The sequence below is a fragment of the Penaeus japonicus genome, unplaced genomic scaffold (genome assembly GCF_977035675.1).
Source record: "Penaeus japonicus unplaced genomic scaffold, GWHDUDI00000001_assembly GWHDUDI00000040, whole genome shotgun sequence".
Lineage (NCBI taxonomy): Eukaryota > Metazoa > Arthropoda > Malacostraca > Decapoda > Penaeidae > Penaeus > Penaeus japonicus.
The window spans coordinates 14,071,707-14,081,706 of record NW_028234442.1 but is presented as its reverse complement, the minus strand read 5'-3'; the positions used below and the strand labels follow the sequence as shown (position 1 = coordinate 14,081,706).

At 37.5% G+C, this 10,000-nt stretch overlaps 1 protein-coding gene across 2 annotated transcripts in view; it reads left to right on the top strand.

Annotated features, from left to right (window-relative positions):
- Dg (Dystroglycan) overlaps positions 1-10,000 on the top strand; it is a 55,140-nt gene that overhangs the window by 19,963 nt on the left and 25,177 nt on the right. The window lies entirely within an intron of this gene.

Sequence of the window (10,000 nt, the reverse complement as noted above, 5' to 3'; positions counted from 1 at the left end):
TTATATATCATGTATTATATGATATGATATACATGGTACATAACATACTTTTTTTAATTGTTCAATAATTGTCGTATTTATGCATTTGCTGAGGGTGTTACCCAAATACGTGTGTAAGTGGCTGTGATGTATTGAGAGAGAGAGAGAGAGAGAGAGAGAGAGAGAGAGAGAGAGAGAGAGAGAGAGAGAGAGAGAGAGAGAGAGAGAGAGAGAGAGAGAGAGAGAGAGAGAGAGAGAGAGAGGCGCTTTTGGGCGTCCTTTAGGATGTCTGTGATGTCTGTAGGTGAAGGTTGTTTGCTGTACTCTCTCGCTCGGGGACGACAGAGCGCCTTTCTGTTGGCGGAGTTTCTTTTTTTTACATTTTTATTAGACGGGTGGTGATGGTGGGGATGGTAATGGTGATGGTGACGGGATGGTTGTGGTGATGGTGATGGGATGGTTGTGGTGATTAATGACGATGAAAGTTTTTTTTAGAATTTTCCTAATTGTTCCGGTCTTGTTCATTCATTAATCACTGAAGAAAGCTCAAAGGCGCGGGGTGGGTGGGGGTGGAGGGGTAGTGGGAGATCAATGTCGCGCCCCATTGTGCCCTGATAGTATTTATAAATGGTGTCGTTTAGTCGCGGAGAGCAGTTCGCATGGAAAGTGGCGTCTGGCTTTGTTTATTGTTCATTAACGCGTCGCTGTAAAGTGCGGTGTGTCGCGGCCTGGTATGGTGCGATGATGCCCAGATTATCTGCGACCATGTGCGGGTTGGTGGGTATGGTCGTCTCTGTCTGGCGGGTATGGTGGCGCGTGTGTGAGGCGCTTCTTTGGTGGGACGAAGCGAGGTGACGTGTGGCCGGGTATAGTGACTCAGGGGCGTGTGGAGTCACTGTAAACCCCATGATGTCGGACTGTCGGGTATATGCTGATGACCTGATCAAGTTCCCCCTTGTGTAAATACACGAATTGGCACCTCGGCCAGGCCCCCGCATTCCCTCGCGCTCGCCGCCACGCCAACTTCTGCCTTCCGTTCCCCGTGACAAGGGCGACGATTGCGCGCCGGTCGGACGGCGGGCCAGCAGTAGGGGTCCGGGAGCGGGTCTCGGTCCAAGGGACTTTGAGCCTTCCGCCAGGACGACTTTAAGGGCGAGAGTCGCGGCTCGCGGGAAGGGGACGGGGTGCCGTCTATCACACACACACACACACACGCGTGCTGCACCAGACCAATGTTGTGGAGCAAACCAGACCAGTCGCGGTGGAGCAGACCAGTTCGAGCGGTGGAGCAGGTGAGAACGGCGCCGTTGCAGACCGAAGCGTTCGGGTGTTGCACAGGTCGCACCACTGTTACCAGGTAGAGCGGGCGCGCGAGACCCCTGATGTCTTATGCTATGATGATGCACGTTGGGCGAGACCAGAACTAGACCTAGGCCAGTGGGTACGTTTTTTTTTTAAACCCGAGAGGGTGCCAGACCAATGTCGGCGAGAGATGGTCTGGCCTGGTCTGGGGCTTTGGCCTATTCGAGGTCAGATCAATACACGTGGCCTGTGGTGTGTGCCCGGTCTCGATGGTGGGGAGTCGACCAGTACTGTGTGGGAGGAGGTGGAGGTGGAGGCGAAGCGGTGGAGGGGAGGGGGGAGGTATTGGTGGATGCGGAGGGCGAGGTGGTGATTGAGGTGGAATAGGATGTAGAAGTGGAGGCCGAGATGGAAGAAAGAAAGAGAAGTGGTGGGCGAAGAGTGGGTAAGGACGAAGAGGAGGAGAACTTGGAGAAGCCGGTGGTAATGAAGATGAAGGAGGAGGAGGCGGCGGCGGCAAAGTAAAACACACAAGGGAAAACTATTAGATGGGAGGCAGGGAAAAATCACGGAAAGAAAATCAGGAAGATAAGATGAAAATTAGAGAGGAGAAAATAAGAGAAGAATGGAAGAGAAAAGAAGGGATGGGAAGGGAGAAGATAGGAAGAGGAGGAGGAGGATGCCCGTTAAGGTTGGGCACGATGACGTCATATGGGCTGGAGGTGACGATGACTCAGGTCGGGGCAGGGGGGAGTGACGTCACCGGGATATGATGCATGTGCGGATGCTTGGGGGAGGGAGGGAAAGAGAGGAGGGAGGGTGGGGGGGGCAGAAAGGGTTGGGTAGAGGAGTAGGGAGAATTAGAGGGAACGGAAAAAGGCGAATAGAGGTGGGGGAAGACGAGGGAAAGGGAAAGGGAGGGGGGAGAGGAAGAAAAGGATGGGAGGCCGGGATAAAGAAGGAGAGAAGTAGGGGAGGGGAGAAGAGGAGAGAAAGGGGGATATGAAGAAATGAAGGAAGGGGAGAAGAGAGGGGAATATGAGAAGGGTAGAGGGAAGAGGGGGGAGAGAAAGGGAGAAGGGGGAGGGAGAGAGGGAGGCTGGGAGGGGGAGAGGGAGGGGCAGGATGCGGATTGTGAGTATGAATAAGATGTTGATAAGTGTGAGAATGCGGAGGCGATGTTTTTCTTACTGTATTTGTTTTTCTGTCCATGTATTTGTTCGTGTTTGGATTTTGATGTCATCTTTGTTTATGTAAATAATTGCGTTGACTTCGTACGATGGTTGTGTGTTGTGAGATTATGGGGAAGATGGTGTTTAGTTCTAGCGATTATAGTGACGGGTCATGGTGTCAGTGGTGGTGATAGTGACAAGTATTTTGGTGATGTAGGTAATGTTGGCAGTAATGTGATTGCGACAGTGACGGAGATACGAGGAACTGACGTAAGTGTTGGCATGATAACGACAGTGATACTGGTGACTTGGGTTGATGGCGAGTGAGATCGGTAGGTGTTGTTCGCGGGGGCACGGCTGTCGGGAGGCAGGAAATTGTGGTAGGCCGTCACCCCCCCCCCTCCTCTCTCTCCGCTCCCTCCTACCTCCCACCTTCTCCCTCCTCCTCCCTTCTTTCGACCCCCCTCCCTCCTCCTCCCTTCTTTCAATCCCCCTCCTCTTCCCTCCCACTCCCACTCTTACTCCCCTTCTTCCTTTCCCCCTCCCCTCCCTTACTATCCTCTTCCTCTCCCCTCCCCTCCCTTACTATCCTCTTCTTCTCCCCTCCCCGCCCTTACTATCCTCCCCCTCGCCTTTCCCACACATCCGTCTCTTGTCTTGTGATAGCTCGCTGGTTCTTGTTTGTTTGTTTGTTTGTTTGTTTGTGTCTTCAGTGAATTCCGGTTTCTTTTTTTTGCTTTTGTTTTGGCTCTTGGGTTCGAGTTGAATGGGGAGGAAGTGAGAGAGGGGAAGGGAGGGGGAGAGAGAGTGAGTGAGTGAGTGAGTGAGTGAGGGCGATGGGTGTGTGCGTGTTTGTTTGTTTGTTTGTAGTTCTCTGCCGTTCTTCCGTCCCTTTTCCTTTTTTTCTCTTGTGATTGTTGCTTCATTTCTCTTGGCCTATTTTCGCTCTTTATTTTTTCATTGTTGCTTCCCTTTCTTTCATTCTCTTGGTCTCGTTTGTCTCTTTGTTATCTCTTCCTCTTTCCTTCCCTTTTTCTCCTCTCTGTCCTCACTTCTCTATCTTCTCTATTCTCCTCTATTCTCTCTATCCTCTTCTTCTATACTCTCTCTTCTCTCTTCAATCGCCTCTATTCTCACTCCGCTATCCTCTTTACCCTCACTAACCTCTATTCTCTTCTGTCCTTTAATTTCCCTCTTTCATTCAGCGTGCGTGCATGTGCGTGCACATTGCAAGTTAAAATGTTAAAGTGTTGCAATCTGGCGCGGCCATCTTGACCTTTCTCGACCGGGCTTGCTTTCTCGGAGGCGGCCGAGCTTCTTGTCAGGAAGGGGGGGGGGGGCATGACTGCCGGCCGTGATGCTTTACGGTGCCTTTTATATGTATGTAGATAAATAGATAGATAGATAGATAGATTTATATATATGTATATAAATAAATAAATGAATAAATAAGTATTTGTATATATATATGTATATATTTATGTATATATATTTAGATATATATTCATGTATATATATTTAAATATATATTTATATATATATTTATGTATATATTTATATATGTATATATATTTATATATACATTTATATATATATATTTATGTATAAATTTATATATATACATATTTATGTATAAATTTATATATATATATTTATGTATAAATTTATATATATATATATTTATGTATAAATTTATTTATATATATTTATGTATAAATTTATTTATATATATTTATGTATAAATTTATTTATATATATTTATGTATAAATTTATTTATATATATTTATGTATAAATTTATTTATATATATTTGTTATAAATTTATTTAATATATATTTATGTATAAATTTATATATATTTGAGATATTTCCTATAAATTTGTTGTATATATATATAAATATAAATAAAATTTATATATATTATGTATAAATTTATATATATATGTATAGATTTATATATATATTTATGTATAAATTTATGTATATATTATGTATAGAAAATTTATATTTATATATTTATGTAAATTTATATATGTATATATATGGATAAAATTTATATATAGGTATTTATGTAAAAATTTATATATATATTTATATATACATTTATATATATATATTTATGTATAAATTTATATATATATATATATTTATGTATAAATTTATATATATACATATTTATGTATAAATTTATATATATATATTTATGTATAAATTTATATATATATAATTATGTATAAATTTATATATATTTATGTATAAATTTATTTATATATATTTATGTATAAATTTATATATATATATTTATGTATAAATTTAATATTTATATAATATAATTTTATGTATAAATTTATTAATATATATAATTAATGTATAAAATTTATTAGAAATATATATAATTTTAATTATGTATATATATAATTATGTATATAATTTATATATAATTTAATGTATAATATTTATGGTAGTAATTTATGTATATATATTATATATATATATTTATGTATCTATTTATTACATATATTTATGTAGATATTGATATACATATAGTTATGCATATATTTATGTTTATATTTATGATATAATTTATTATTATATATATGTTTAGATATTTAGTATGTATATTTTATATATATTAATATATATTTATGCATATATTTATTATACAATTATATATATATAAAATTTATGTATATTTATATGTTGTATATTTATGTATAATGATTTATATGTATATATAATTTATATGTATATATTTTTTACAATGTGTTATAATATTTATAGGTATATATATTATTATAGTATCTATATTTATGCATAGGATGTATTTATATTGTTGAGATGTATGTGTATATTTATTATATGATTGGTAGGCGATATTTATCTATTTATTGATTAGATACATATATATTTATTTTTTTTGTAACATATATTTAATATACATACATATGTATATTGTGTATATACACCTAACACACATATAAATATAGTATATCTGTAATATTTATATATATTCATATATTTATGTATACATTTATATATTCATATATATATAACTATATATATATCTATATATATATCTATATATGAATATATAGATATAAATATATATAAATATATATATATAAGATATATGTAAATATATATATAGTATAAATTATATATATAACTATATATATAGATATATATAAATATATTTATAGATCTAATTAATAATAAGATATATTATAATATAACGATATATAGATATATATATAGATTTATCTATAACTAGAGATATATATAAATATATATATTTATATATATATAAATATAAACATATTATATATAAATATAAATATATATATATATATAATATATATATTTATATATATATATATAAATAGATATATATAGATATATATAAATATATATATAAATTTAAGTTTTTATAAATATATATATAATATATATAAATAAATATATATAGATATATATGTATAAATATATATATATATAGATTTATATGTAAATATATATAAAGATATATATTATTATGATATTATAATATATATATATAATTATATATATATATAATTATATATTTATAAATTATATATATATAATATATATATAGATATATAATTATAATATATATAACACTATTTTATATATATATGAATTGTATTAATATACTAATTATATAATTCACCTAAATTTATATAATATATATAATATATATAATGTATAATAATATACTGCATATAATATTATTATATATATTATATTATTATATGATATATTGACTAGGATATATTATATGTATATTATAGGATATATGCTATATGTATATTACTAGATATAGTATATGAATAGGTATTTAATATTACTTATGTATATGTATATAATATATTATGTATAACAGTATTAATATTATTATCAGTATATGTATATCATATATATGTATAGATATGTTATATGTATTAATGTATTATGAATTATTATGTATATGTATAATAATATACTCATATGTACAGTATATTATAATTTATGTATATTTACTATATATGTATATTATATATAGAGTTAATCTATAAACTAATATATATTGATATAGAGAACCATATATCAGGTTTATAGTGTATGTTAGAGTTGTATATATTATATATTATAGTCAAATTATTAAACATATATATTTTATATATATTACATATATATTACATATATTACATATATATTATATATATATTACATATATATTATATATATAATACATATATATTATATATAAATTACATATATATTATATATATTATATATATTACATATATATTATATTTATATTACATATATATTACATATATCTATCTATCTATATATATATATGTAATATATATATATATATGTAATATACTTATATGTAATATATATATATATATATGTAATATATATATATATATATGTAATATATATTATATATATTACATATATATATATAGTATATATATGATATATATGTATTGAGTGTGTTTATATTTGTGTTAGAATGTGAGGGTAGGCGAGTGGACCTGTATGTAATATTTTTGTGACTTGATCTAGCGTAAAGTAATGATATAACATGATGATGTACTGTGTTATGTTGTTCTGTATTGTAACTCTTGTATGTATTTATTTATCTCTCATATCAGATGCTTTGTATTTTACATGAATTTGTATTTTCAAAGTTTTGTCCTTGCATGTTGGGTCAACTTTTATCTTAAAACTTTGTAATCCTGTATTTAATGGGGTCATCATACTATATTTCTATGCAATGTATGTATGTATTTATGCAATTTGTGTGTATTTAAGCAATGTATATATACGTTTGTATGTATGTATGTAAAAAATGTAATGTATGTAAAATATGTAATGTATGTAATATATGTAATATATGTAATATATGTAATATATGTAATATATGTAATATATATATGCATATACAGCTTTAGATGTATCGATGTAGGATAGAGATAGAGCTATACACAGGTATATGTTTGTTAAAAAAGAGAGATTACTTGGAATTATACATCAGTTGGAAACGAAATGTTTACGCTTAATACCTCGATGACCTGAACTGTGAACGGGGGTTGGCAGAATAAGCAACAGCCGCGTTTATAATGCATTTCTATTTTATGATAGGATGGTCATTCGAGCGGAAGCAGACAGGTGTTGGTCCAAGCATTCTTTGTTTTCCTGTGTTCGTCTCATTCTCTCTCTCTCTCTCGCTCCCTCTCCCTCTCCCTCTCCCTCTCTCCCTTCCCCTCCCCCTCTCCCTCTCCCTCTCCCTCTCCCTCTCTCTCTCCCTTTTTCCCTCCCCCTCTCCCTCTCCCTCTCCCTTTTTCCCTCCCCCTCCCCCTCTCCCTCTCACTTTTTCCCTCCCCTCCCCCTCTCCCTCTCCCTTTTTCCCTCCCTCTCTCCCTCTCTCCCTCCCATTATCCCCCCGCTCCCACTCCCTCACCCCTCACCCTTCACCCTTCACCCTGTTCCTCGCAAGTAATTAAAAGCGCCGGCCGAGCCTCCTCCTCCGGCTTGAGTGAGTCGCGAGTCACTCGGAGTGGCTGGGCTGAGCGCGAGGGATGGACGATGATTCATTTTGGATAAACATAATGAAAATGTTCTCTTCAGTGGAGGTTGTTAATCGATCCTGCCTTGCGTTTCCTTCCCGCTCCCCTCCTCCTCCTCCTCCTCTCCCTTTATCATCTCCTCCTTCTCCTTCTTCTCCTTCTCCTTCTCCTTCTCCTACACCTCCTTTTCTTCCTCTACTTCCTCCTCTTCCTCCTCTTCCTCTACCTCCTCCTCCTCCTCCTCCTCCTCCTCCTCCTCCTCCTCCTCCTCCTCCTCCTCCTCCTCCTCTACCTCGTCCTCCTCCTCCTCATCTTCTCTGCCCACTTCTGCCTCCCCTTCTCTTCTCTCCCTATCTCTCTTCCTCTTCCTATCCCACTTTTCTCCAGCTAGAACCAGTTCATACTCTCTCTCTCCTCCCTCCCTCTCTCCTCCCTCCCTCTCTCCTCCCTCCCTCCTCCTTCCCTCCCTCCCTCCTCCTTCCCTCCTCCTTCCCTCCTCCTTCCCTCCTCCTTCCCTCCCTCCTTCCCTCCCATTCCACCTCTCGCCTGCTAGAACTAGTACATACGGCTAGTTCGTAGTTCAACGCCGACCGCGTGGGGAGCAGCAACTCGACACGACTCGCAATGTTTCCCCTCTCTGCTTGCCCTCCTCCGTGTCTGAGTTTATGCGCCGTTTATCAACGTTTGGCGGGACGGGTAGGGGGAGGGGGGGGAGGAATACGTGAGGGAGTGGGAGTGGGAGTGGGAATTGTTAAGGAGTGGGTGTGGGTGTGGGAGGTGAAGGAGGAGGAGGGGGTAGGAGTGTTTGGGGGAGAGAGGGGTTAGGAGAGGGGGAGTGGGAGTGGGTAATGGGGGGTTGGGGGGAGATACGGAGCGAGTGTGGTGGGGGAGAGCGATGGACAGCGCTATTGAAAGCAAAGAACAAGAAAGCTTTATGCCTCTTGTGTTGAAATTGGAATGTGTCAAGCCGTCAAATATTTGATGGGACTATAACAATTATTGGGATATGAGAAATGTAGATAGGGAGGTGTTTGGAGGTGGAAGAAGGGGGAAGGGGAAGGGAAAGGGAGAGAGGGGAGGAGGTGGAAGTAAGAAGGGAAGGGAGGGAGGTAAAGGGAATAGGAAGCGGGTGAAGGTAAGATAAAGAGGAAGAGGAAAGGGAAGAGAAGGTGAGGAAGAGAGGGAAGGGAGCTAGGGCGAGAGGAAAAAAATATTTTTCATCTTCTGGTATTGTAACTTGAGCGTGTTGTGGGCAAGTGTTTCCGTGTGTTAGTGTGGTTGTGTAGCTGTTCCTCCTTGTCTATATCCATTTACGGTTTGTTCATGGGAGGGAGGGAGGGAGGGGGAGAGAGAGAGAGAAAGAGAGAGAGAGAGTGAAAGTGAGAGTAAGAGTAAGAGTAAGAGTTAAGAGAAACAAAATAGAAAAATGCCAAAGCGAAAATAAACCCGTGTTATCCATAATCAAAGACTCCCTTCACCCGCGCGCACAGATCCGTTTGTATTTCTACCTGAAGAGGATTTTATTGCGATCGGATACGTTGCGTGGAATGTTCGCCAGTCTTCAGCGAGTCGTCATTCGCAGTGTGCAGCGAAGATTTGAACGGAGGCTCGCTGAGATCGTGAGTCCCGGACCCGTGGAATTTATTGCGCATTTGACGGAATACTTGAATGAAAATGGTCAAGAAAAGGGTTTTGTGTCATTGTCTCGCTCTCTCTCTCTCTCTCTCTCTCTCTCTCTCTCTCTCTCTCTCTCTCTCTCTCTCTCTCTCTCTCTCTCTCTCTCTCTCCTCTCTCCCCCCCCCCTCCCTCCCTCCCTCCCTCCCTCCCTCCCTCCCTCCCTCCCTCCCCTCCCCCCTCCCCTTCCCCCCTCCCTCTTTCCTTTCATTGTTTCCCCCTTTCCACCCTCCTTTCCCCTCCTTTCCCCTCCTTTCCCATTTCTGCTTCTCTCCTCTCTCGAATTCTTCCCTCT